Consider the following 25,430-nt stretch of genomic DNA (forward strand, 5'->3'; position numbering starts at 1 on the left):
GCGGTGTGTTCTGACAAAGGATTCTTTTGATTCTTTTGAAATGAACACTTCTCTCCTAGCGCACACTTGCGAATCCCCAAAGGCAAGAAGTCCTCCTTGTCCTTGGTCCATTCCACCTGGAGAAAACATCATCTCGAAGCCTGGGCTTTTATCATGTCAGCTCTGCTATGATTTAACGTCAAAGGGAAGAACTTTTTTTCAGGGCACAAACGCATTTTGCATGTCTTTTTTGTTTAGTTTGTTCCCATCTTAGAAAAATAAGGTTCCGATGATTTTTGTATACGTTTAATACGGCAGCAATAAAATATCCATCATCACAGAAATTCCAAGAGGAAGAAAAATGAATAGGCACTCTGTCCCTTCCTTCCACAACATCGTGCATGTACTCTAACTTCCGTTACTTGGGAGAACTGTAGCAAATTTTTTCCCCTTGGAACCAGGACAGCATGTCACTTTCCACATCAGAGTGGCTCAATGGTATTCTCAGATCTCAGCGATATATAGACAGAACAAGGGCAGTTTATGGGATTCAGACAGAAGGGTGAGTACTGGAAGGAATCCATCGGAAAGTGGGGTCTTCCAGTCTGCCTTTTACAATACAAAGAATAACAAGTATTTTTCTAATACTCTAATTCTTGGGAAATTAATTTAAGGCTGGGTAGAAAACTTCCCTCAGGTGTTTGACTTAAAAGTGAAGAGTTTTGCTCTGCAAACAGAATTAAATAGATATAGATAGATACAGACATAAGAATTAAATAGATATAGATAAACTAGGGGCCCAGTGCACAAATTCGTGCACCTTGAAAAGAACTGTGCGCCACAAGGCTGTGGTGGGCACAGGGGCGGGTCTCGGCCCATCCTCCACACCCCCTCCTGGCCCCTGGTCCCCTGTCTGCTGGCAGCCCCGCTCCCGCCACTGCAGCTCCCACATAGTGACAGCACCCACCCCATTTGCACCCGCTGGTGGCGCGGAGTGATTGGGACCAGCACCAGCAGTGGGGGCAAGTGGGGCCGGCACTGTCAGCGGATGTGAGCAGCAGCTACTGCCCCGATTGCCTCTCAGGAGCAGGAGGAGGTAGAGAAGCCCTCAGCGGTGATTCAGGCTGGCGCCAGGCACCAGCAACAGGTGTGAGCAGCAGCTGTGGCACTGGCTCCAGGTGTGAGCAGTGGGTGGGACTGCAGCACATGGGAGCAAAGAATTTACAGTAATCACCAGAGGCTCACCCCAATGACAGCGACCAGCCTTGGTTTGGTGTCCCCGCCCACCTGCTCCACCATCCCACCGCGGCTGATGCCCACCAAGTTCTGTGCTCTGCCTCCTACTGCTGACGCCCGCCATGTTCCGCACATACCCCCTGGTGGTTAGCGTACATCATAGTGACCAGTTGTTCGGTTGTTCTGCGTTCGGTCTATTTGCATATTAGCCTTTTATTAAATAGGATAAGACATTGGTATAGATGGTACTTGCAAGTGACACCATCAAGAAAGTGAACAAACCCAAACATATTCTGATGAGACTTGTACCCAGAATGCATAAAGAACTCTTACAACTCAATATGAAAAGACAAATTTTAAAATGAGCAAAAGATTTGAATAGCTATTCTTTAAAGACGATATACAAATGGACAATAAGCACATGAAGAGATGCTCAACATCATTAGTCATTAGAGAAATTCAAATCAGAACAATGATATTCAATTTTACACCCGTAGGATGTTTAAAAGGCAGATAGTGACAAGTTTTAGAGAAATTGGAACCCTCATGTATTGCTGGTAGGAATGTGAAATAGTGCCACTGCTTTAGAAAACTACCTGGCAATTCTTCAAAAAGTTCAGCATAGTTACCTGTGTGACTCAGAAATTCCGCTCCTAAATATATATGTACATTTTTTTAAGAGAAATGAGCATGTATCCACGTTATAATTTATATATACATATGTTCATAGCAGCATTATTTATGATAGCCAAAAGGTGGGAACAACTCAAATGTCCATCAACTCGTGGATGGGTAAACAAAATGTAGTATGTTCCTACAATGAAATATTATTTGGCAATGCAAAGGAAGAACCACTGATAACATGCTGCAACATGGACAATCCTAGTAAACATGCTAAGTGAAAGCTGCCAGACCACAAAATACCATTTATTGCATGCTTCCATTTACACGAAGGCAAATTTATAGAGCCAGAAAGTAGGTTAGTGGTGAGTTAGGGATGGGAGGGTGGCTAGGGAGGCAAGAAGAAATGGGGAGTGGCTGATAAAGTGTTATGAGGTTTCTTTTAGATGAGGTAAAAATATTCTAAGATTAGATTGTGATGATGATTGTGAAATCCTGTGAATATACTAAAAACTTTTCATTATACACTGCATATGTGTGAATTTTATGGTATGTGCATTAAATCTCAATAAAGCTCTTTAAAAAAAAATTAACAAATTAGGCCCGTTTCCTCCTCAAGTGTTATGGTATTCAGACAAAAAACAGCAACAAAAAAAACAAAGTAAATGAAATAAGTTCATTTTGATATAGCTGGTATGCATGCCAGACTTTAATTGAGAATTGTTTTAAAAGAGATAACCTGAATTTTATTTCCTTAACATATAGAGACCATGAATAAAGAAACCTTTTGAACCTTCACATTTTTATCCTTATTTGCAGAGGCATGTCTATGTTTAAAATAATGTATAACTTCTTTTCATTACATATGTTTTCTCTTAAACTATAACAGTTCTTTTTGTTGTTGTTGTTCTTTTTTAGCCACAACAAGTTGTTCAGAAGAAGCCTGCTCAGGTAAGAGATGGTCATTATGAGTTTTCCTCCCAATTAATATAAAAAGTAAAGTGAAAAACAAGGCCCCAAATTAAACCTTTAATTCATAGTTTTCTGGTTGGATTACATCAGCATTACGGTATTCTTGACAGTTTGTTGTGTCCTTCAGAAAACGTCAGAAATGCACAGTCGGAGATTGTCATTAAAAATCCTACACAATCAAGACCTTTGCTTAAGTGCACCAGGCAAAGGTTTAAGAATAAAGTGTTTATTTCAGTGCCTTGTGTATAAAACATATCAAATTGCATGTGTTTTACCCATCCTTAAACATCTAATTGTGTTCTTTCCACCTAACTATCCATGTTCCATTGACTTGATGTGGGACTTATTAGCTGCAAAATAGTTCATGATTCATGACTGGAAACATATCTGTTTGTTGAACAATACATAGCATTAAATGATCCCCAAATGCCCCCCAGGGGAAACTGGGAAATTAAGTTACACTGGTTTTGCAGATTGATGATTCTCAGGTCTTGCTTCGATGACTGAGTCATAGTCTCTGAAGTCTTGGGATACATCAATATGAAGAACCAGCTTTCCTTCTCTTGTCCCATATGACTGGAATTCCTTGTCCTGACTGTAATCCATACTTGGAAACATAAGAATCATACTTACTGAGGAAGTATATCTTGAAGAAAGCAAAACTGAAGGATAAATTAATATATTGCCAAGTATGTGAGCTGTTATTAATGTATAAGGCTGTCCTGCTGCTCTCCCCTTCTGGGTTTAAGGCGAAGGTCAGGAGATCCAGGTGTATCATGCAGAACTAGCTGAAGTAAGTTATTAAGTAGCATCATGGGTTACCAAGTTCTTTGTAGATCTCTGTCACGTAATTTAAAATATATACGGGCCCTGGCCAGGTGGCTTAGTTGGATGGAGCATCGTCCTGTTGGTTTGATCCCCACTCAGAGCCAGCACGGGAGGAAACTGATGGATGTTTCTCTCTCTCTCTTTCTCTCCCCCTTCCTCTCTCTCTAAAATCAATAAATATATTCTGAGGTGAGGATAAAAACAAAATCTATGGACTCTTTTTCCTAGAGATTGCAAAAATGTATCTTGCCCCTGTTCTCTTAGGACAATGTCAACTTGCCTGGGAAAGATCACCCACATAATATTATGTGTTTACTGTTTTTATTTTATCTCATTAATATTTTTATTGATGTCAGAGAAGAAAGGAGAGGGAGAGAGAGAAAGAAATATTGACGAGAGAGAATCATTGATCAGCTCCCTCCTGCACACCCCACACTGGGAATTGAGTCCTCAACCTGGGCACATGCCCTGACAGGGAATCGAACAGTGACCTCCTGATTCATAGGTCAACACTCAACCACTGAGCAACACTGGCCAGGCAGTTTACTGTTTTTTAAGAATGCTGCTTAGAAGAGAATTGAAGCTTCTAAATATGTGTAAGCATGTAGAAAATATATATCCAAATAATTGCACATGTGCTTTAAGTAGAATAAAAGTAGAGTTACCATGAAAAAAAAATTATTCTCATGGCTGCTCCCATACCTAGAAGGTGAAAGTATTAGGAAGCACACACACAAAAAAAAATACCCAGTGTTTGAGTATTTGTACACAATATTAAGCAAAATGAAATAAAAACTTGACATTTTAAGTAGGACATACCAAATATATTGAGCCTCTCACCCTTTATCAGTAAGAAAATGAAGAGAAAGTGAATTTATATTTCTGTGCATTTGAGTCAAAAGATACTGCAGTGTTCACTGTTGCATCATAGGCTGTGAACCATAGCTTAGTACCCCTATGTGGTCTCTTGGCAACATCGATTCAGTTGCTATTCTTGGTGTTGCAGGGAAGATGTAGCAAACGAAAACAAGTCACTGTACCTAAGAAGTGTGTAATCTAGTTCAGAGGTTCTTAACCTCGTCTGCATAGTAGAATAACCTAGTGATTACACACATACACACAGTAGATCCCCCTTATCTGCAGGGGATACCTACCAAGACCACCAGTGGCCTGGCCAGCGTGGCTCAGTGGTTGAGCATTGACCTATGAACCAGGAGGTCATAGGTTTGATTCCCAGGTTGCGGGCTCAATCCCCAGTGTGGGGTGTGCGGAAGGCAGCTGATCAATGATTCTCTCTCATCATTGATGTTTCTATCTCTCTCTCCCTTCCTCTTCCTGATATCAATAAAAATATCCTTGATAATAAAGCCTAATATGCAACTGACCAAACAGCAAACCACTGGTCACTATGATACGCACTGACCACCAGGGGGTCAGTTTTGTGCACTGGCCTCTAGTATTAAATTTAAAAAAGACCACCAGTGGGCACCTGAAACTGGGGTAGTATTGAACCCTATTATATACTTGCACTATGTTTCCCCTTATATATACATTAGAGGCCTGGTGCACGAATTTATGCATGGGTGGGGTCCTTTGGCCTGGCGGGTGATCGGGGCTGATTGGGGCCATCTCGCCTAGTCCCAGTCATGGCTGGCCAGGGGGAAGGACCATGGGGAGGGACTGCAGGAGGTTGGCCAGCTTACAGGAGGTTGGCTATGGGAGCACACACTGATCACCAAGGGGACTGCTCCTGCGTTGAGCGTTTGCCCCCTGGTGGTCAGTGCATGTCATAATGACTGGTCAACTGGTCGTTCTTGTGGTTTGGTCATAACGGTCGCTTTGGCTTTTAGATAGATAGATAGATACCCATGATAAAGTTTAGTGTATAAATTAGGCACAATAAGAGGTCAATGAATTATAAATACACAATTATAACAACACTAGAGGCCCAGTGCACGAGATTTGTGCCCTGCGGCGGGGGCGGGTGGGGGGGGTCCCTCATCCCTGCCTGCACCCTCTCGCAGTCCTGGAGCCCTTAGGAGCTGTCCAACTGACTGCCACAGAGGTGAGAGAGGCTCCTGCCACTGCTGCTGTGCTCACCGGCCATGAGCCCAGCTCAGGGCTTCTGGCTGAGTGGCACTCCCCCTGTGGGAGCTCACTGACCACCAAGGGGCAGCAGCTCCTGCGTTGAGCGACTGCCTCCTGGTGGTCAGTGGCATCATGGCAACCGTTCGTGCCACCGTCCAGTTGATTTGCATATTACCCTTTTATTATCCTATATAATAAAAGCCTAATATGCTAAGTGTCCAGTCATCCATTCAACCAAAGCATAATATGCTAATGATATGCTAAGACCGCTCAACTGCTCGCTATGACGTGCACTGACCACCAGAGGGCAGACAGTCAACCAGTCACTATAACGTGCACTGAACACCAGGGGGCAGATGCTCCGGCTGGTAAATTAGCTTGCTGCTGGGGTCCAGCCGATTGGGACTGAGCAAGAAGGGCTGGACACGCCCTGGGGCCCTCCCGTGGTCCTTCCTCAGTTGGCCAACCTCCCTCGTCCCTCTCTGGCCCTGGGCATGCACCGGTGGGGTCCCTCAACCTGGCCTGCTCCCTCTTGCAATCTGGGCTGAGGGATCCCACCCCCACCCCCCGAGTGCACAAATTTCATGCACCAGGCCTCTAGTATAGGATATTATAATAAAATAACCATTTCAGTAATCTTGATGGCTACTAAGTGACTAAGCGGGGAAAGAAGGAGAGGATATTTTGGACAAAGGGATGATTCACGTCCCAGGCAGGATGGAGTAGGACAGCACGAGATTTCATCATGCTCTCAGAGCAGCACGTAATTTAAAACTTAGTTTATTTCTGAAATTGTCCATTTACTATATTAGGGCCAAGTTTGACTGCAGATAACTGAAATCACAGAAAGCAAAACCACAATAAGAGGGCCTATGGGTATGTGTATATGGTGTATATATATCACCATGTCTATACCATATACATGTTACCATATAAATGGTATATACACCTCATGTGGTGTGCGGCGTGTGCTGGAACCAATTGTGAGCCTCTCTTCCATGTTCTGCATTCCGCAACGACAAGTTGGTAGCTTGAAATCCACTCCATTGGAAATATTTGTACCATGGAAATTGAGAAATGCTACAAATCAGGACTTCTTACTCCTGGAGAGCAAGTTGTTAAACACACCAACGGCCCCACCCTGCCGTGGTTCTGATTATTGGGTCTGACTCCAGCGTCAGTGTTTTTTATGAACTCACCCAGTGATTGCAGTGTGCAGCAGGGAGGAGAGTGCTCAGCAAACACACACAACACGAGGTGTGAACATTTGAAACACAGAATATCGACGTTGATGAGGTACATGGGGGATACAAAACGCCACATGGGGGTGATTCCCGGAAGAGTTTTGATCTTGTTGTTTAGTTACAAAGGGAAAATGGAGACTAATTAGGGGAGAGAGAGGAAGATCTTACAGAAGAGATGAATGACATATTCAAAAGTGGAGAGACAGAAACAAGTCAGTCACAGGTGGAGACTGCTGAAACTGACTGCAATTGGGCAGCAGCACAGTGATAAAAGTGAAATAATAAAACGTCCTCCCAAGGCAATCCGGGATACCCGAGAAGCACAGCTGGGCCGGTTGGTCTTCACTGACCGGTCAGCTGTCTCACAGACCCTGCTCCAGATCTGCCCTTGAAAGGAGAGTTCAGACTCAGAAACGGGGAAAAAAAGAGCATGAGCTCATTGGGCTTCTTAATCTACATTGCCTGAGGACACAGTGATGAATTGTATAAACACGGGGACTACATGGAAGTTCACGGAGGATAATGTAAATTTTACACTGCATTTGAAAGAATCTCTTCCTTTTTCATCTGTTTCTTTCAAAAGACCCTCCCAGATGGCTTTCCCATGTGGCAGTCTGGATTACCTCAGGCTCGTATCCTTTCTTCATCAACAGTATTTGAGGGGTTACATTTAGATCCTGTTGTGAGGTGGTGAAGATTTTAGCACAAGTAAATATTTTACAGCTAAAGAAAAGGGCTCACAGTGTATGAGGAGACTGGGGTTTTGCTCTCCCCATCACGGGGCGAACTAATCTCTCTGTCCCCTATTTACCCACCTTTGAAATGGGATAACAACACTTCTTCCCTTACTCTCAAGAACATTTTGAGAGAGAGCGTTGTTATATTGTGACTTATTTTTGAATGCTAGGTGTGAGTTTTTATTTCCAGAGGTGGATATTCTTGAAAATTCTAAAATTCTAATTAATTTAAAACTACTATCCTTTTTACCGCAAGTGTTTTTATTGCTTGTTTTAAAATAAGTATGTTTTTAAACTAGGGGGAAATTTTATAGTAATTGCTACATCCTATCTTTAGGACTAAAGCAGTCAGAATCACCTTCCCGGTACGGTACATCACGTGTATCCAGAATTACAATGGCTCTATTGTGAAGGCTGGTAAATCCCTCAAATGCTGGAACCTCCCCTGAGCTTCCAGAATGCCACATCCTGAGATGGGGATACAGAGTGACAAAATTCACTCTGAGGAGACAAATTCAGGATTATGACAGTTCTCAAAATTTAGATGCTCATTTGTGTTTCTGTATATAAGTACATGTGTCTAGGGAGGAATAAAATGTTAAGGGGAACTCTACTGGAGAAGTCCGGGTGTGATTGGACAATCCACCAGGTACCATCAGCCGCAAACCTCAAGTGTGCCGCATAATCCCCGATGGGAAAGTTACAGTCTCCTAGAAATCTAAAGGGGGAAATCTGCAATATTCATATTAACTTCTTTAAAAATTCCAAAACCAGTAAAAACAAAAGCTGACTAAGGAACTCTCCTATATTTTCATTCTTAAAGTGACAAAATGAGCAATAAATAAAAATTAACTAATTTCCTAGGTTTTAACAATTTGAAGTGGTTGAATCCTTCGCTCCATGGGTCACATTCTTAACTTTAGTAGGAAATAGTGGTAGGTTTTGTTGCTGTCACCATTGTTTCAATTTTAAAAAACACTATAAATGTATCAGGTTGTCATCCTTGATTGAGGGAGCTTTGTTCTCTAGTTTTTATTTTGATAAAAATACATTTCGCCCTGGCCTAGTGGCTTCAGTTAATTAGAGAGTTGCCTCCTGCAGAGGTGAGTCTCGTGTTCAATTCCCGGTCAGGGCACATACCCAGGTTGTAGATTCAATCCCCAGTCAGGGTGTGTATGGGAGGCAACGGATGGATGTTTCTCTCTCTCTTTCTCTCTCTCCCTTCTTCTCTCTTCTATAATCAGTGAAAAAAACGTATCCTTGGGTGAGGATTTAAAAAAAATAAAGACTACGTCTCACTCTATCTCAGACTTCTAACAGAATTTTGCCGGTTTATCAGATATTAATGTTTTTTTATTTCCCCCTTTTAAGGCTTTAAGCAGAGTTTGGAAGTGAATCCCTATATGTTATTCAGATTTTTTTTTTTCCTCACCAGAGCCCTACCCACAGGATAAAAACAGGTTTTTAAAATCCCAACAGTTATCCTTCCTTTCCACCCCAATTTCCTCATTGTTGGACAGCCCTGGCCAGCTACACCTCTAGCAATTAAGACAGGTATAAACCCATTCCCTTTCCCCTTCCCAGTGAGAGAATTGGCAAGTGTTCTGTTTCTGAAAGTTTGGAAACAAAGCTATCTGTTTCAAAATAAGAGTTTTTACCTGCAAATAACATCTCCTGCGGGTGGTATGTATCAGGGAGGAGAAATTTCTGTAAGCCTTGGTTATCAGGAGGGGTTTTTGTTGTTTTTTTTTTCTCCCCTTCCAAAAAAAAAAAAAAGTTGAATGTTTTTACAGAGACTTCAAGGGCAGTTTTAAGGATGTTTATATTTCAGACAACCTAAACATTGTTTGGAGCAAAATGAGAGATTTCATTTGGGGACAAGCAAGTTGATGAATTGCAGTCAGCATCGTGTTCTCAAAGAAGGCATTTTTACTGGGGGCTTTTAGTCTAGACATGCTGAGGAAGAAGGAGGAAGGAGAAAGAGGGGCAAGCATTCTCACTCTAACACTCATCTTTTACATGGCACCTTGGCCAATGCAATAAATAGTTCATAATAAATCAGACTTGCAAATAGTCCGTCTTGTGCTCACTCGGGAAGCCTAGTGATTTACATCGCCTAAGTCATAAAGAACACTGATTTATTTTCCTACTTATGCTCTTTCAAGCTGGTAAAACATTTTGTGGGCCAGTAAATGTTTGGTACCAACTGGTAAAACATGAAGAATTATATCAAAGTCCACCCTGAGTGGCACTGTTTTGCTGTATAGGAAATACTGTTTTTTTTTCACCCCTGACCTCTGGCATTGCAAAGGTCAAGGGAAAGGGAGAGAGCAAAGTAGAAACCAACGTTTAACCCTACAATAAAGTAGCTCCAGGACATAACTGCACAGGGGTAGGGCAGAGGAAACATATCAACATGATTATTAACTGTAAACATATGGAGTAATTAGCTCACAGTGGTAACAGAGGAACATTGGCAAGATGAATCTAGCGGTGTGTGGGCAGCGAATGTCTTATAGAGGTGACATAAACTTCTTACAGAAGTGAGAGAATATCACCCAATTTGGGGAAATATATAAAACTCCAAAAGGAAAAATTTAGTGTTTCTGGACTTGACAGATTTCATAGAGTTTTTAAAAGTGTAATTGTTTTTAATGGTGTGGTGAAATCTGTGTGTTAGACTGGAGATAAAATGGCAATGACTGCCTGCTTTTTCTCTGCATTCTGATGTGAGTTGGATATAAAGCAACATATTTATTAAATATGTAAGCTTCCTGATTATTAGCCAAACTTGCTGACCCAAATTAATATAAATAATTGTAATCCTTAATCTTTTAATACAAATATGTTGCTTTATCCAAGGAACTTCCTTTACATTCAGGAAATGTTTGTTGGACACCCAGATGTCCATTAAATAATTACTTGTTGACTTACTGTTGTTACTGATATTTTCATGATCTTACTCAAAAGTCCTAGGATAATGACAAACGATTGGTGTAGTCATGGTTAAAATTCAGAAATTTTCTGTTCCCTGGCAACAAATACAAGTTATGCAAAGTTTTATACACATAGAAAACAAAAAGGTTTCTCCTAGTCTATTCATCAGTAAACACACCTGGAATATAATCATTAAGCAGCCTTCACCACAACCATTTTTTAAAAGTACTTTGCACAAAAACAAGAATATTCCTCAACAATTTGGGAACTGTTGAAATAAATTTCCTCCTCCTGAGTGCTTCCTTCATGCAAAAATCCTTCTGCTATATCTTTGGTTATTTTTTTTTTATATGTGAGGTTCCTTCAATGAGAATTAGAACTGGCATGGAAAGTTGGTCAAGCTGCCCTAGCTGGTTTGGCTCAGTGGATAGAGCGTCGGCCTGCAGACTTGATGGGTCCCGGGTTCGATTCCAGTCAAGGGCACATGCTCAGGTTGCCAGCTCGATCCCCAGTAGGGGGCATGCAGGAGACAGCCGATCAATGATTCCTTCTCACCATTGATGTTTCTATCTCTCTCTTCCTCTCTGAAATCAATGAAAATATATAAAATAATTTAAAAATAGAAAGTTGATCAAGCTCATGATCCTCAAAAATCATGGCTTACAGGATCCTGAAACTTGCAATTAGTTTAAACATAAAATGATTTTCCTCTCTGAAAAAAAAATGTGGCTCCCTTCTGGAGGCATTTTTATATATTCCTTCCTCCCAGGAAAGGACTTTGCAGTATTCTAGGGATCTGTGGCCTCTGTTTGCCGTGTTTCCAGTGATGGAACTCTGATCGAGGGCAACGGAGACAGACAGAAGTGCATTTTAGAAATTTAAGATGTCTTACGTTTGTTTTTCTTTCTCAAGAAAATCTATTATTGGATCACAGGTAAAGAAATAAAACAGGATGAATAACTGTAATTAATCATAGTTCCCCACTATAGTCTTACAAGATTTTTATTTTTATTTTTTCCTCCAAAATTTTCCCCTTTGGTTGTCACATTTTCTTTCTCCCACCTTGAGTGGCAAGTAGATGGGTATTATCCCTACTAGTATGACACAGTGGGAATAAGACAGGTTAGACAACCCGTTCATTCCAGGGTTGGTGCTATGGTCAGTGACATCTAGGACCAACCTTCTTTGTTTACCATCCCCCAATAAGACCTTTGAACTGACTGCATTAAGCTGATGGTAACACATGCAAGGAAGTCCTGATACTTCTATATTTTTATATACATAAAGCTACAATAGAGAAAAGATGGGGGACAGCTGCCATAAACATCCCAACTTCTTCTGTCTCCTTTTGCAAAACAGATTTGCCTCCTAACCTTTCCACCAGAATCAGTTGCCAGATCCTATGGTTTATATATGTTCCGTTTAATGTATTTTTTATAAACCTAATATAAAGTTTTCCTAGTTGGAGGAAGTAATCACTTTCCATTAAGTCAAACAGTCCCAATCCATTGGAAGTTAAAATATCTGACAGAGAAATAGAAACACTCAGCTTTGTGGTCTGGTGGGTCGAGACGGAATGGTGGTGGTTTCTGGTCATTGCTGCCGGCGAGGAGAGCCCTTTATTTCTGCTCTGGCAGGACTGGCTCAGGATAGTCGTGGACATGAAAATATCTTAAAGGTGTCATTCCAAGTCCTTAAGGAATTCAACAAATTAAGATAACAAAAGGAGGATGTCATGAAACCATTTCTAAATTATCAGATATTTGTAGGGTTTGGGGGAGTTTTTGCAAGGTAACTTAAATTAAAAATCTTATGTTTTTATCCTGCAACATCTTATAGTAAACGTTGCAGAATTCTTTGCAATCAAGGGGGAAAATAGAAGGATTGACTGAAGCCAACACAGACTCCTTACTACACACAAAGAGGGACATCCTGGTGACACAACTCCTCAAGTTTGCAGGGCGGCTATTTCCATTTCGCGATTCTATTTAGGGTTCAGTGGTCTCCCACTGCAGACCTGCTATTTAGTCTGCACATGAAAATTAAACCCAGATACTGAGCTTTCCTCCAGCTCCACCCCTACCATGGCTCTGTGGTGAGATCGAGGATTCAACTCTTAAGACATCTTAAAATTCCATCAAACATTAGGAGATGGGATTGGATATTGGGCTGTCTTCCTCCTTTGGGATCAATCAGAGGAAGCACACCCAAAGGTATATGCCACCACGCACATTCTGTGGCATTAAAAAGAACGAATGCCATAAGTTAATTAAAATTAATGAAGATGGGTGCTAACCATATTAAAAAAGAATTAAGATTAGGTGCATACCGTATTTCTAGGATGTAGTGAGTTCTTTTCTAAACGTAACCAAAGCAATGAAAGAGTTACATTTATTAAATTCCATTTTCCCCCCATTTGCAAAGGAAAACTAAGGCAAATGAGTGCAATTTTCCAATAGTCATAATAAAAATATAGTTTTCCAACTCTGCCCACTTTCCTTTCCCACTCATCAGTTTTGTGCCAAAAAATTCCCATGTTTCGCCCCAGTAGGGTGCAGCCTCAGTTGTCTTTATGAAATAAGTGCGTGAATGGTGGCCAGCAGTTCAGTATTTAAAGCCCTTGGTGGCTGGTGCTCATAAAAATGTCACAGTGCACTTCCATTTTGAGAAATCCTTTTAGCCTCCCTTCCAGAAGCGCCATTCCAGGACTGGGCCTTCTTTCTTTTTTTAAATATGTTTTTATTGGTTTCAGAGAGGAAGGGAGAGGGAGAGAGAACTAGAAACATCAATGATGAGAGAGAATCATTGCTCGTCTACTTCCTGCATGCCCCCTACTGGGGATCGAGCCCACAACCTGAGCATGTGCCCTTGACCGGAATCGAACCTGGGACCTTCCAGTTCTCAGTCCAATGCTCTATCCACTGAGTCCAACCAGGCAGGGTGGACTGAGCCTTCTTGACCCGACTGCTGCTATTCAGCCTTCCCACGTCCCCGACAAGCCCCTATTGAAATGTACACGATTCTTGGCTACAGTATTTCTCCTTATTGCCTCAGAGCTGCTCTCTTGTGGGGCTACACAAACTGAAAAGCCCTTTGGCTTATGTGGCAAATATGAAGCGGTGTCAATACATATCTCAAGGTGCAAGCTGTGTCTACAAGAAGTGGCTCGTATGTTATGTTACTTCTACGTTAATGAAGAGGGATGGATCTGAGGAGCCCTAGCAGCTGCTCTGCTATGGAAGTAAGATTCTTTGGGGACAGAAGAGCCTTCTGGGAAGTCTGCCTGGCCAGGACACAGGGCGGCTGAGAGTGGGTTTTCAATTTTCTTCCTGACAGGGAGGATTTTTCTTCTCTCAACCACATGCACACTTTGGTCACAGCAACCAAGTCCCTGGAAAGGTGAGGTTTATAGAGGTGAGTGCCATGCGCCCTGCCCACATCATCCTCGTGGCAGCCAGGCTGTCCTGTGGAGAGTGGCCGTCAGAGCTACGCGAAGAAGAGAGAGAGCTCTCCGCTACGTAGCCGATGGAGAAAACCATTGCTTTGAGCATGTGAGAGCCACACTGCTTCCAAAAGTTTAATGGAGTGTGAGCTCCCACCCTCTGAGATCCAGTTATGGACCCAGTGCTGTAACCAACAGCTCCAAGTAGAAGCATTTCAAGGTCAGTGGAAAGATACCTTAGTAAAAGAACCGTTGTGTTGTGTTAAGAACTGTTAAGGAAGTAGTACGAGGGACCATCCTTTTTAGCTGAGTTCTGTCTAAGGGGTTTGAATAAACTACTTGCATATCAGGAGCTTCAAGAGCTCAAATTAAACAAAGTTTCTGGAAATGTTCTGAACAACTGATCACATTCCATCTGCCCCGAGGTCTCTGTGAGTTCATGGCCTGAAAAATTCTGTTTCCTGGATTTAGAAGAGGTTTCCAGGTAGACTAGAAACACCAAGAAATGGAGTCATTACCGTTAGATCCAGGAGGAGGGTTTCCAGCCTTGCTGAGTCCTATTAATTAATTAACCAGGAGAAGAAGGAATAAAGTAATACCTGTCCCCTCTTATGCGATGGCCTGTTTCAGAGTAACACCCTCACTCCACACGGCGGGCCGGGGCCGGGGGAAGGGTATATCTGCCAAACAGCTTAGTGACTTTCTGGGGTTTAAATACTAAGTGAAAAGGGAAGGTCACGGGCAGCTGAACCTCGGCCTGTCTCTCTTTCGTGTGTCCGTGGCTTTGGTCAGGCTACATCCCCCTTTGTGGCCAGGACTCCATAGAGAATCCTGGGGTCATGGCCCGTTGCCTATCAGGAGGTAGAAACGTGCTGCTGAGGAGGGTGAAGCCCGAAGTTCGGGGGTTGGGAGTAGAGGGGAGGTAGCTTCACACGTTCCACATTTCCCACATAGCCCGAAGCAGACTAAACAAAACGGGTGTGAAATCTCGTGACTTGATACTGCCGTGGTTATATTTTCTAAGCTGTAACCCATTCATTGGTAGGTGTGTTTGGGCCCAGGATTTACAGCTCTCTCCATTTTTGGGGGGGAAGAATGTTTGAAACCGTTTGCAAAAGGTTTGCAGTAAGCAGTGGCCTGTGATTAAAGCCCAGGATGGAGTTCGTGAGTGTGTGTGCGCGCGTATGTGTGTGTGTGTGTATGTGCGTGAGCACGTGTGCATGCATGTGTGTGCATGTGTACGTGTGTGCGCTTGTGTGCACATGTGCATGCATGTGTGTGTGCGCTTTGTGTATGTGTGTGCGCGCGCATTCATGTGAGTGAGTGCCCGCTCACGTGGGCTCTCTTCCTCCCGTTTGCTGCGTTTACGCAGAAGCGTCACACCTGGTAGCAGTTAGGAGCCCCTTCACAGCTGAAGTGTTTCAAACACTAATGAATGGGGGTTTGGTCATATAATGCAGACAAGCTCTAAGGCATGCGTTACTGAATGGTGTGCTGTGGTGACCTGGGGAAGGAAGAGAGGTATAAATTGTGTCAGTTAGCCACCCAGACAAAATGAAGCCATGTGGAAAATCAAATCTATTAAAGTATGAAGACTGCTAGAAGCTGTTTTAAGCCGGCCATTCTTAAAGGGGCTCGGTTTGCTGCCGGGGTAAATGTTTACCTCTTCTCCCGGATCTTTTTCACATGCTGTCGTAGGAGACAGTGTGCAGCATTTGATAAAAATCATCCTTTTGCTAACGACGCTTTTATCAGAAATGTTTATTGTCTCCGCTTTACCACCCATGTCCTGAGAGGTACTGCACATTTGTAAAATAAGCAAAAGAAAAGAGGACTGTGTGGCTCGAGCTGGCTTGCAAAAACTCCAACAAATTCCAGAACCACAAGGAATCAGAAAAAAAGGAAAGAGAAGGAGGAATTAGATTTATATGAAGACGAAGCTCTGCAAAAACATATAGATTAGATTTTCTCTGCTTGGCCAGCCAGCATTAAATGTTTGGTTGATTTGGACTTAGCATTGAGAATGAGCAGTGATGCCAAATGTTGGTCATTGTCTTAAAATGTACTTTCATGCATATGAGACTGAGGAACCCCGTTTAGAGAGGACGTGAGCAGGCAGCCCCTGCAGCCTGAGCTCAGGCCCCCTCCTCCACTCACGCGACCACTACTTGGTCGCGGATGCTTTGGGGCCACACACAGGTTCCGAAGCCCATCGGACAGTTCTACTCCTGGCCCTACTCACCATGTAACTCTGGGTATATTGATTTTCTCACCTGTATAATGGGAATAATAGCAGATAGTCCCTAAAAGCATCTAGTAGTCACCATAAGAGCATCAGCTCTTATTACCAATACCTGAAGGACTCCTATATTTATGCCTAAGTAAGGGTCTCCTGGACTCTGTTTTTCTTGCTTGCACGCTGGTTTTTAAAACTGATGAGTGGCATGCTGTGGGGAAAAAGTCACCCATTTCTTTTTTACCCTAATTGGTGAGGAAGCTTCCACTGGCCTGACATTCTCTGGACTGCAAACAATTGAATTTGCTGACCAGCCACCTTGATATCAGGCCTTAAGTCAACAGGGGCTCATGACTGTTCTGGGGAAAAACAACACCTTGATTCCTCAGTGACCGATTTAGAAGCCCTGGGAATGCGGGGCCTGCCAATCATCCTCATTCTCTATTGAAGTGAGCACAGTGTGTTGTGGGCACAGGTCCCCCCTGAACTGTGTAAGCGCAGCCCACGCGGTCTAATGCTTGTGGCCTTTGTGTGTTCCAGGAGGAGACTGAAGAGACATCCTCACAAGAGTCTGCAGAAGAGGATTAGGGGGCGCCCACGTTTGATTTCTACCTCAGCAGCAGTTGGATCTTTTGAAGGGAGAAGACACTGCAGTGACCACTTACTTTCTGTTGCCATGGTCTTTCCACTTTCATCTGGGGCGGGCAGGGTGGGTGGGGGAGGGGTGGGGCTCGGGGGGAGAAATCACATAACCTTAAAAAGGACTATATTAATCACCTTTGTAATCCCTTCACAGTCCCAGGTTTAGTGAAAAACTGCTGTAAACACAGGGGACACCATTTAACAATGCAACTTTTAATTACTGTTTTCTTTTCTCTTAGCCTACTAATAGTTCGTTGATCTGATAAGCAGGAGTGGGTGGGTGAGAAAAGCTCTGAATCAGGTTTAGTCGATCACTGCACTGCACACAGACAAGAATCATGTCACAGCCGTGACACTGGGCATTCACGTAGGAAAGGCGCAGTGTGTGACACTGTAGCCCTCAACACCACCCAACCCGCTCGCGTAGTGAGGCTTCTGTTTAGAACCAAAGATAGGAATAGATACGACTTCTCTCCTTTTCGTATAATCTTGTAGACACTTACTTGATGTTGTTGTTATTTTTTACTCTTTTATTTCTAAACCAGACGAAATGCTGATGTGTCCTTTCATTCAGCTAACAGGCAAGAAAAGATTCCGCTCATTTTTTTCAAAAGGGGAAGTAAGCACACGAGGGTTGCCAACTCCCAGATTTATGGCTGTCACACATATCAGTAGGGGAACCCATTGGCCCTGTCACACTCTGTCAGGAGAAACACTCATCCAGGTCGGATCTACTTCCCACAGAGCCAGATGCCATTCAGAAATACATCACACGTGTCAGCCTCCAAGCATGGAAGGAACCTAGATAAGTAAAATCATCATCTTTGTAATTTAATGAAAAGGTACAACAATAATGCATGATGAACTCACCTGAATTATGAGGTAGGAGCAAAATCTAAACTTCTTTTGCTATAGTTATGCTACAACTTCAAAAAAGAAAACAAAAAAAAGCAATGTCTCTCTCTGCCTCTTTTCATTGTGTATCAGTTTCCGTGAAAGACCTAAATACCACTTACCTCAAACTAAGCTTATGTGTTACTTCAGGTAACGCGTTTTGACATAGGATGGTTGACTGAGGTGCTTCTCTTTGGCTTCAGTTCACCGTCTCTTCATTCAAACTGCACTTTTAGCCAGAGATGCAATATATCCCCACTACTCAATACTACCTCTGAATGTTACACTTAATTTACAGTCTAGTACTTTTTACATGCTGCTATACACAAACAATGCAAGAAAGAAAGACAAATTTAATGGGTAGGTGATGCTAACCGCAGTTCTTTTTGTACACTTAACCCACAGTTAATGAAGCAGTCTCCTTACTGTGTTTCAGCATGGCTTTGTATTTTTCTATGGTGTTTTTTTTTTTAATTAAAATTTTGCAAATACTTGTTTCAGCTTCTCTGCTAGATTTCTACATTAACTTGAATAGTTGTTGTTTTTTGTTTTGTTTTGTTTTTTTAACCAAGTCGCTCCTAGGTTCTTAAGGATCATTCTCCTCAATCGCACTACACAGCACACAGAATTTGACTGTAATGTTTAAATATCACCCTCCAAGTTTGTACCTCAGATGAATTGTTTAAGGAAATGGACTAATTGACTTGCAAAGACCTACCTCCAGACTTCAAAAAGAATGAACTTGTTACTTGCAGCCTTCATTTTTGCCAACGTTTGACATAGTTCAGACTGCAGCTATCCCTAGTCAAAGCTATTTTTGTAAAAAACGTTTGCTAGAGAGGAACACATTTTTACATACTTTTGCAAATAAATAAATAAAAGAAAGCCAACCTTCAAAGAAACTTGAAGCTTTGTAGGTGAGAGGCAACAAGCTTGGGCCTTTGCGATGCAATCAGAAATGTGTGTTTTTAAGATTAGTTGAATATGAGAAAATGCTTGACAAAGATTTTCATGTACTTTACACAAATGTGATTTTTGTAATATGTCTCAACCAGATTTATTTGAAGCGCTTCTTATGTAGAGTTTTATTCTTTTCTCTCCTAGTGCGTGTGCTGACTTTTTAACATGGTATTATCAACTGGGCCAGGAGGTAGTTTCTCATGAGGGCATGTGTCAGTGTGGCTTTTAGTTCTGAAGCCAAATGAAACTCAAAACCATCTCTCTTCCAGCCGCTTCAGGGAGGTAGCTTCAAAGACCGCATACCTCTCTTGGACTGGCAGATGGCTCACTGTTGTGAATCACCAGAGGAGCTGTGGAGAGAATGGAAACTCAACATCACTGTTAACTGTGCATTAAATAAGCAAATAAACAGTGGCTCATAAAAATAACAGTCCCATGTCTTTTGGTTGGGCCTTTCTGAAACCTCATTGGCCAGCTCGTAAAACTGACACAGTTGCTCATGTTGGCCAAACTCGGAAACCGAGCAATTTCCATCTCTGATGAAGTTACTCTTTTATTTCCTCTATGTTGTACAATCAAAACACACGACTACCTCTTAAGCCCCAGTATACCTCATTTTTCATACTGAAAAGAAAAGAAAAAAGCTTGTGGCCAATGGAACAGTAAGAACATCATAAAATTTTTATATATATAGTTTATTTTTGTGGGAGATAAATTTTATAGGACTGTTCTTCGCTGTTGTTGGTCTCAGCTAAGTAAGACTGGACATTTAACTTTTCTACCATTTCTGCATGTTTGCAGGAGAAAAGTATCAAGACGTTGAACTGCAGTTGACTTTCTCCCTGTTCCTTTGAGTGTCTTCTAACTTTATTCTCTGTTCTTCATGTAGAGTTGCTGTCTATGATTGTACTTTGAATCGCTTGCTTGTTGGAAATATTTCTCTAGTGGATTATCACTGTCTGTTCTGCACAATAAACATAACAGCCTCTGTGATCCCCATGTGTTTTGGTTCCTACTCTTTGTCATAACTCCATTAAGTCAAGTTTAGTCAAAATGGGTCAAGGAGAGAGGCACTCTCTTTGGAAGTCGTCGTGTCGCTCTTCTGCCTATTGCGCGTCCAGACTTCTACACACATTGACACAAACCTTTAAAGTATCATACTTCTTCCATCGGCTGCCCTGAAATCATCTTTCGTGGCCTGACATTTCATTCTACAAAGATGACGTCACCTTTGAAGAAATGCAGAGAAATAATAGTTTAAAGCTAGAGAATTTCTAGTGAAGGCTGGCATTGACAAACTGTCAGCGAAGTAACTGACATACTAGTTATCTTTCAAGTAACATTTGCAGAGATATCCAACAATTTGGAGAAAAGAATAAGGAATGAAAGGCACTACTACATAGGAGTCTTTCATTTCATAAATACTATAAGCATGGGCAGAATTAGTCCACCGCGTTCCAAATCACTTTGACATCTTGATTGCTGATGATGGATGAATAAATCCCGGATTCTCAAAAGGCTAAAATCTTCTGGTTGGTGCTACTACCATTGTCACGAAAACTTCTGCATTTAGCTTCTTAGGAAGGACTTGCCCATATTAAAACATCTCCTGTCAGGAAATCTATTCTCAGGTTTTACTCCACTCCTTCATTTATTTTCACAGCCAATATTTTGTGAGTGCCTACTTTGTGCTGAGCTCTGGACCAAGAGGCCCTTCAAAAGATTGTCTCCTTGGAGAAAATTATGCAAGTGTAGAAATAACAGGCAGCATGCAAAAAGAACCAACTATATTGCTTATGCAACAAGTTTCAAGAATTTAGAGGAGGAAAAGCCATTTCCTGCTGTGGTGGATCATTAGTTCAGTCTGTAATAGGGAGACAGGCCAAATGCATTTACTAGAACCCGCATCCAGTCTTTTCATTTTTATTAATACAGAAAAGCACATAAGAAGAAATTACTTCCTGAAAATGAAAGTAAACCAAGAGGGAATCTTTGGGTTGAAAAATAAAATAAAAAGGGGTATGTTCAGAATAGGATATGTTGGTGAATAGGATAAAAGTTTTAGCACATTTTGGAGTTAGCTACTCACTGAACAATCTCTGAATTAGGTTTTTTCTTCTAGAAAAATTAAACTAGTGCTTTCACACAATAAGCAGTATGCTTACAAAAGTCACTATGTGAAGAAATCTTAAGTTTAAACCTAAGTTCAAATAGCAGTGGGGCCTCTAGTTTGTACAGGATATTGTTTGGGGCAATAAAAGTTGAGAGATCATCCCTACCCACAAACAGCCAAACTTCTCAGGAGGGAGGCGGACCCCAGGGAGAGCTGTGTAAATAGAACCTTACTGAGAGTGGTTGGAGGCACCCCCAACTCTGCAAGTACCAGGGAGGAATTGCAGGCCCTCCCACTAAAGGGCGTTAGCATTGCCATCACGGGACCCTGGGGCTGCATGGGCAGTGAGTCGCAGCCTACATAGCATTTCATATGAGTGATGGCTTTTCAGTAGGGCTAGGGGCACTTGACTCTTGTGAATTGCTAAGTGGTCTAGGAGCATGGACAGTAATAAAACCAGAACTAAAGAATAACATTCCAGTCGGTGAGACATGATGCAAATTCAGACTATAGATTAGGGAATGAAACTTCAGGAAAGTGAAAGAAAGAAGGAGAATAGACAAGAGGGCAGAAGGAATGTGCTTTATATTAAGTGTTTATTTACATACTAGAGGCCTGGTGCATGAAAATTCATGCACTGGAGGGGGGGGTCCCTCATCCTGGCCTGCCCCCTCATAGTCAGGGATCAGGGGAAGGCGACGCCCCACCACACCTCTGCTCCTGCCACTGCCTGCAGTGCAAGCCTCGGCCTGCCCTGGTTACCTGAGCCTTGGGCAGCCCTGGGAGGCTTGGGGGTTGAGGGGACTGGGGGACTCAGGAGGCAGGCACCCCAGTGGGGCTGAGGGGACTGGGCACTGCCATCTTGTGGCTGTGGGCACTGCCATCTTTGAGGGCGTGACAGCAAATTAGCATGTTCCCTCCTTATTGGCTGTGGGCACTGCCATCTTTGAGAGTGTGACAGCAAATTAGCATGTTCCCTCCTATTGGTTGTGAGCACTGCCATCTTTGAGGGTGTGGCAGTCAATTAGCATATTCCCTCTTTATTAGATAGGATGATGACTTGTTAATCCAATATTTTTCTATTGATTTTTAGAGAGAGGAAGGGATGGGGAGAGGCAGACAGAAACATTGATGTGAGAGACGCATCAATTGGTTGCCTCTTGCATGCACCCTGACCAGGGCCGGGGATTGAGCCTGCAACTGAGGTACACGTGCCCTTGACCACAATCAAACCCAGGAATCAAACCTAGGACCCTTCAGTCCTCAGGCCAGCGCTCTATCCACTGAGCCAAACTGGCTAGGGCTATACATGATTACTTTTTACTGAACAAGTGTAGTTCTTAAAGTTAGGTAAGGCCATCCTTGAACAATTACTGTTCAAAGTCCAGGGACACTGGGAAAGACCTCTCCTTACACCATTTGTTGTAAAAGGTGTGGGCTCCAACACTAGCCTACCTGGGCTTGAATCCTGGCTTTGTCACTAATTGGCTGGGGGCCCATGGGCAAGTCACATAATAGTTCTGAGATCACTTTTTTTTCATTTTCAAATAGAAATAACAGCAACTACCTAAAAGTGTTGTGTGAGGAGGATTAAATATGTCAGTGTATGTTTTCTATCATTATTTGCCACACAAGGATATCCACAGATTGCGGTCAAAAGATAGGAGGGTTTCAAACACCATTTTAGTTGTACATTCCATGCATGAAAATCATTACTATATGTATAGACCCTTTTCCACACTGTGGCTTGCAATATTTGAGCTCAGTGGATTTGATTACTAAAAGAAACCTGCCCCTGAAAAATCAGCAAAATGCAATCGCTTCTATTCCAGTGACAGTCATAGGGGGCCCCTGATGTCCCCCGGCTTTATTTGCTGGTGGGGACACTCTCTGCCATTCAGTCCAGCCCTCGCCCAGATGCTCCAGGCTCCTCCTGACTTTGGCTTTGTTTGAAAGCATCACAGTGTTGAAGTTGAGGACCTCTTGGTGGCCTTACGCCTCCTGGCTTAGCACCCAGCTCCTGCCTTTCCTTCAGATTCCAGCCTCCACCTGTCGCCCACCTGCCTAATGGAGCTAAACTAAACACACTTCTGCAGCCAGTCTGTGCACCTCATCTCATTTAGCATTCTGTAGTCCGCCTGTTGTCCTCTCCTGCCCAGGTCTTGTCCACTGAATTCAACTAGTATAACCCCTTAGTTTTCCTTAAGTAGCCTAAGGATGCTAGTCTCCTTGGACAAAGAATGATGGACCACTTAGTAGAATGCTAGAAAGGGAGAATAAACAAGGAGACAGATTTCTCATGTCTTCAATTTTCCCTGATGACTGATTAGAACTGGAGTGAAGGGGCTACATGCCTGTCTTCACCTGCACTGCCAGGTCCTTGACCAGGCTGGCAACACTTTTATTGGAGACTAGAGGCCCGGTGCATGAAATTTGTGCATGGCAGCGGGGGTCCCTCAGCCTGGCCTGCACCCTCTCTGCAATCCGGGGACCTCTCGGGGGATGTCCAACCACCTCTCACAAACCAGGACCACTGGCTCCTAACTGCTAGCCTGCCTGCCTGATTGCCCCTAAACACCTCTGCCTGCCCGATCACCCCTAAATGCTCCCCTACTGGCCTGATCGCCCCTAACTGCCTCTGCCTCGCCCCGCACCCAGGACCCAGGATTCCCTCCTCTGGCTGGTTGCAGGCACCCGGGACCCGGGCCAGCTTCACCCAGGATGGCTGCAGCCACAGGGGACTGTGGGCAGGCGGCTTCACCTGGGCCACAGCCACAGGCGCCCAGGCCCACGGAGCGGGTGGCTTGTCCCTCTCCAGGGCCACAGGCACAGGCGCAGGCACACCCGCTGGCACCCAGGACCATGGGGCAGGCAGCTTATTCCTCTCCCAGGCCGCAGCCTGGCTGGTCCCCATTCCTCTCTCATGAGCTCATTTGTGCCTGGCTGGGCCCCCTTCCTCTCTCCCCAGTGTTGAGTATCTGAGCAGTTTGGCGCAAGGGTGTGAGGGCGCGAGGGCAAAGGGGCATGATGACCATTTGCATATTAGCTCTTTATTATATAGGATGAGTGACTATATTATCAGGGCTCGTTTAACCACAAGGGACATACATCCAGTTTGAATGGCTTACTCCAAAAAAAAAAAAAAGAAGGGAAGGGGAGGGGAGGGGAGGGAGAGGAGGGAAAGGAAAGGAAGAAAGAAAAAGAAAGAAAAGAAAGAAAGAAGAAAGGAAGGAAGGAAGGAAGGAAGGAAGGAAGGAAGGAAGGAAGGAAGGAAGGAAGGAAGAGATTGGCTCTTTGGGTTCACTGTCAGATAGGTTCCCCTCTGGTGGTGGCAAGGCAACTGCTAGAAGTCCCAGACATGTATCCTTTTGGTCTCACAACCTCTGCAGAAATATACCTTTTTTTAAATATTTCCAACAAAATATTGGGGTTGGGTATTGTTGGGCCAACCTAGATCACAGCCCACTCATTCTACCAAAGAATCATGAAATGGGTGCTGTCCCAATGAAAACTACAAGTGGTCTTGCAGAAGGGAAAATGGACACAGAAGAGGGGAGAAACAACAGGTGTGTGTCACAATGGTTCAGTCAGCAGGGCCCCTGAATAACCAGCCAGTGAGATGAGTTCCAGGTGAGCAAGGCTCCTACTCCTCCATCAACATGAATAAAAGGCAAATGCCCTGAGAGTTGTCAATCGGGCAGTGGACGTCGCAGGGGCAAAAAAGAAACTTGTTTTAAGGCACTGAGATGTTGCTGTTTCTTACCACGGCACAATTTAGACTGCCTGGATGGAGCAAATAATGATAATTCTTGTTGCATCCTCATATTTTTGCTTACAAAGCACTTTCAATAATATCATTTCTTTTCATTTTCAGTGCTGGCCTGGATAATATGGCAGGCATTACTATTATTATTATTATTATTATTATTATCATTATTATATATACTGGTAGGTTAACTGAGGCTCAGAGAGTATAAGCGACTGGCTTTCGAAGACAGAGCTAGAGCCATAATGTAGGTCCCCCAACTTTATTTCCACGCTCTCACCTTTAGACTAATGAACATCCAGAGACTATGCAATTGCTGCTCAGTATCACCCTTCTCTTGGGTGCACATCCCTAGCACATTTAATCGTAGTTTACACTAGGCTTTGGTTTTCTAAAGCCGGTTTTCAGGGACCACAGTAATAACAGTGCCCTCAGTCTGGGTCTCGGCCCCCATCAGCTGGAACGCTTCCATTGCATTGCAGAGCATCTGAACCTGGCTGTTCATGCCATTTATCAATCCAAGAATATATTTCAGGAGAATATGAGCTCTAACTGATTTAAGGGATTATCAAAACTGCAGCAAACAAGCTGGCTGTAGGACCCAGAACATTCTGCGAGGTCACCAGAGTTTAAAGCCCCATTTCTTTACTTTAGTCACCAAATCTGTAGGCTCAGTAAAGTTCCCTGTGGCCTTGCACTCTTAAATCAAGCACTTGGCAGGCTGATATATGGCTT

The 25,430-nt window shown here is 43.1% G+C and overlaps 1 long non-coding RNA gene across 3 annotated transcripts in view; it reads left to right on the forward strand.

Moving 5' to 3' along the window:
• Positions 1-19,809, forward strand: part of LOC102775163 — a 136,989-nt gene extending 117,180 nt beyond the window's left edge. The window contains exons 3-5 of one of the 3 annotated variants that reach the window (XR_001514902.1): positions 2,755-2,787; positions 13,979-14,056; positions 16,861-17,015. This is a non-coding gene — a long non-coding RNA (uncharacterized LOC102775163). Of the gene's footprint in view, positions 1-2,754; positions 2,788-13,978; positions 14,057-16,860 lie in introns of all 3 variants that reach the window. The other 2 variants (XR_001514904.1, XR_001514903.1) reach the window with 2 other exon arrangements.
• The last annotated feature ends 5,621 nt before the right edge of the window (positions 19,810-25,430 follow it).

Source organism: Myotis davidii, unplaced genomic scaffold, assembly GCF_000327345.1.
Source record: "Myotis davidii unplaced genomic scaffold, ASM32734v1 scaffold523, whole genome shotgun sequence".
Taxonomy (NCBI): Eukaryota; Metazoa; Chordata; class Mammalia; order Chiroptera; family Vespertilionidae; genus Myotis; species Myotis davidii.